This window comes from Vulpes vulpes, chromosome 12 (assembly GCF_048418805.1).
Source record: "Vulpes vulpes isolate BD-2025 chromosome 12, VulVul3, whole genome shotgun sequence".
In the NCBI taxonomy this organism is placed as follows: domain Eukaryota; kingdom Metazoa; phylum Chordata; class Mammalia; order Carnivora; family Canidae; genus Vulpes; species Vulpes vulpes.
Genome location: NC_132791.1, coordinates 137676418 through 137679526, shown reverse-complemented (window position 1 = coordinate 137679526; position 3109 = coordinate 137676418).

Below are 3109 nucleotides of genomic sequence, written 5' to 3'. Positions count from 1 at the left end.
TAGGAATTTATCATAAGGAAATAATCATAATTATGTACAAATATATAGCTACCATGACTGTCATCATGATATCATGGCCCTGGTAATAATGGTGAGTTACTGGAAACAACCTAAATTTCCAACAATAGAGCATGGATTCAATAAGTTATAGTATATCCATATGATGGAATAATGTTTACCCATTAAGCTATTATGGCAGAAAAAATTAAGAAAAGAAAAAAATATATCATAAACTATGTAAAAATGACTTCTAAGAAGCCATTCTAAATGACTCCATTGCTTACCTGTCTCCTGGAATTGAATACACCAAAATGTTAAGGTCAAGATGATGGACTCAAAGATGAGAGCATGAAAATATATGTCTGTGCAGATTTGAACTCACAGACTTAGGAGGAGCACAAAAATATGATTATCAATAAGATATTAGGGTTGAATATAAAATCTCTCAGAATCTTGCTGAATTTTTTTGTTTAAGATTTTATTTATTTATTAATGAGAGACACAGAGAGAGAGGCAGAGACACAGGCAGAGGGAGAAGCAGGCTCCTTGTGGGGAGCCCGATGAGGGACTCAATCCCAGGACCCCACGATCATGACTTGAGCCAAAGGCAGATGCTCCACCACTGAGCTACCCAGGCATCCCTTTTGTTTTTTTCTGTTTAAATATTGGTTGAATAAGTAAGTTGCTAGATAAGTTACCTGACCAGGAGAAATGTCCTACACTTTCATAGCAGATGAAAACATCCACAGAGCTTAGCCGAATGTAGGCCTAGGGAAGAGACCCTCAGTTTTCTGTGTTTTCTTGTGTTCTCTACCCACCCTGCCCCACTCTCACCCTCATTTCTTCTGGAAGCCAAAGAAGCTAGATTATCTTAATTTGTACATGTAGATGCTGGGTGTAGGAGGATGATGGCATTTAGAGCTGATTTGTTTGGTACAGCTAATCTGCATCACCCTGAATGTCTGACAAGAGAAGCACGTTCTTAACTGAGTGCCTTTCACTTTCCTCGTTAGAAGTGGCACATTTTTTTTAAAGATTGTATTTATTTATTCATGAGAGATACAGAAATAGAGACAGACACACGGGCAGAGGGAGAAGCAGATTCCCTGCGGGGAGCCCGATGCCGGACTCGATCCCAGGACCCCAGGATCACGCAGTGAGCTGAAAGCAGACACTCAACCACTGAACCACCCAGGTGCCCAAGAATTGACACACATTTTGCTAAAGGATCTGGATTTTATTTATGTGATATAGCCCTGTCTTGCATACCTGGGACACAGCAGCGTTCAGCATCAGTCAAGGTGTCTTAGTAAGGGCTGCAGGAAGACGTAAAGCATCGCTTTAGAAAGCCACCAAGGGCCACTTGGAAAGGATTTTACAAAGCACAGAGCACATTCTCAGAGGACTACCTCCTTTTACCTTTGCTTTTTTACTCTGGGTTTGCATGTGTACTAACTGGATGCTTCCACTCAAAGACAGTTTATTTACCTTGTGGACAGAAGTTTAAGATGTGGGCCATTTATGGGCCATCAGAAATCATTTGAGCAGTTGGTGCTGGAGGGAAAACCCGCATCTAGTTTGGGCTTCATGCCAGGAGCCCAGAATTTGGGGTCTAGGATCTGTTCCACTACAGTGTGATTCCACAGACAGATGGAATGCAGTAAGAACAAATCAACACACCCCTGGGTCTTAGAGGTCAAGAGGAGAACGAATAGTCTTTCCCTCATTAAATTTTTATCCCATAACAGGAGAGCATAACCTCAATTTGCTTTTGTGCTTCCCATAATAAGCCTTCTTGTGAAGAGTGAATTCAAATGGGCAGTGAACATACCCACTTGACTTGCAGGCAGGTCTGTTTGTGTTCTGCACAAAATTGTGGAAAGGGACATTTCCGAGCCAGGAGTCAGCCTGTTCTATCCCATCAGTGTCCAAGATAGAGCTGAACAGACTCTCCAACACTTGGCTTCTGCAAAAGGGCCATAATCAGGCCTGCTCCTCAGGAGTGCAGACAGACACAGCAGTAAGGCCCCTAGATCCAAGAACGGCTCTTTTCCACCAACGTCAAACACGTTTCACAGCTGACCTGCCAAGAATGTGGATCCTGCTTCAAGATACACAGTCTGAGACAGCACACGGCAGCCAAAAGAGAGAATCTCCATTGAGCCTGCATTCTGGTATATCCCCTACAGATGGACAGTGTGTATATGGACTGGCAAGGATCCCAGCCCTTGGCCTCAAACTAAAAGTTCAGGATTACTTCAGAAGTAGATGAAAGAGATAAAGCAATGCTTCCAAATATGCCTTTGTTTTCCATGGGGATTTGGAAAGTGCAGTTGAGGGAGATTCTCAGGTCAATTCCTTTATGAGCAGTTTGACCAGGACAGGTCCCATGACAACCATATATTCACCACAAAGAGCACAAAGACACCCAGGCTAGGGGAATCTCCCTGGAGTTCATGTGTTTAAACCTTTCTCTGACCATATGTATGGCCTCTAGATCTGCTCTGTCAAAAGGAAGGGCAGCGTGGCATATAGAAAGAACACTACACCAAGAGTAAGAAATTTAGAATTTCTGTGTGCTTGGAAAGTTTATTTTGTCTTGCTTAAAGTCAGTCTTCATATCCTTAAAACAAGGGGAGAAAAAAAAAAAAAAAAAACAAGGGGAGAGAGGGATAGTTCTGAACCAGAGGTGCCCCACAAATGTGATGTCCTCTAGTTTTTCCTGCCTCAAGGATCCAAGAATAGGCATTCCCAGCAGACTGCAAAATGTGGTGCAAAACGGCACTAATCCTCAGGCTGGAAGAAGGCCCACTGGGGGTGCCATCCAGACCTTGTGTGACAACGGTTAGTAGAAAATCATTTGGGTGGTAGGCGATGGGGGTGGGAAGCACATTCTGGTCCCTCTCCCTGGGTGCTACGTTCCCTCTCCACTCCCAAACTAGAATACCTGCCAAAATGAGCTAAGAGAATGAGGATAAACTTAGTCTTAAGTGTTAATGTGGCTCACCACCCTCACCATCATCTAGATCTACCCTAAGTAGCCAACGATTTGCTCCTGGGCTCCAGCATTCTTTGCTCCAGTAAAGCTTCTTGCTCACTGTTCCTAGAT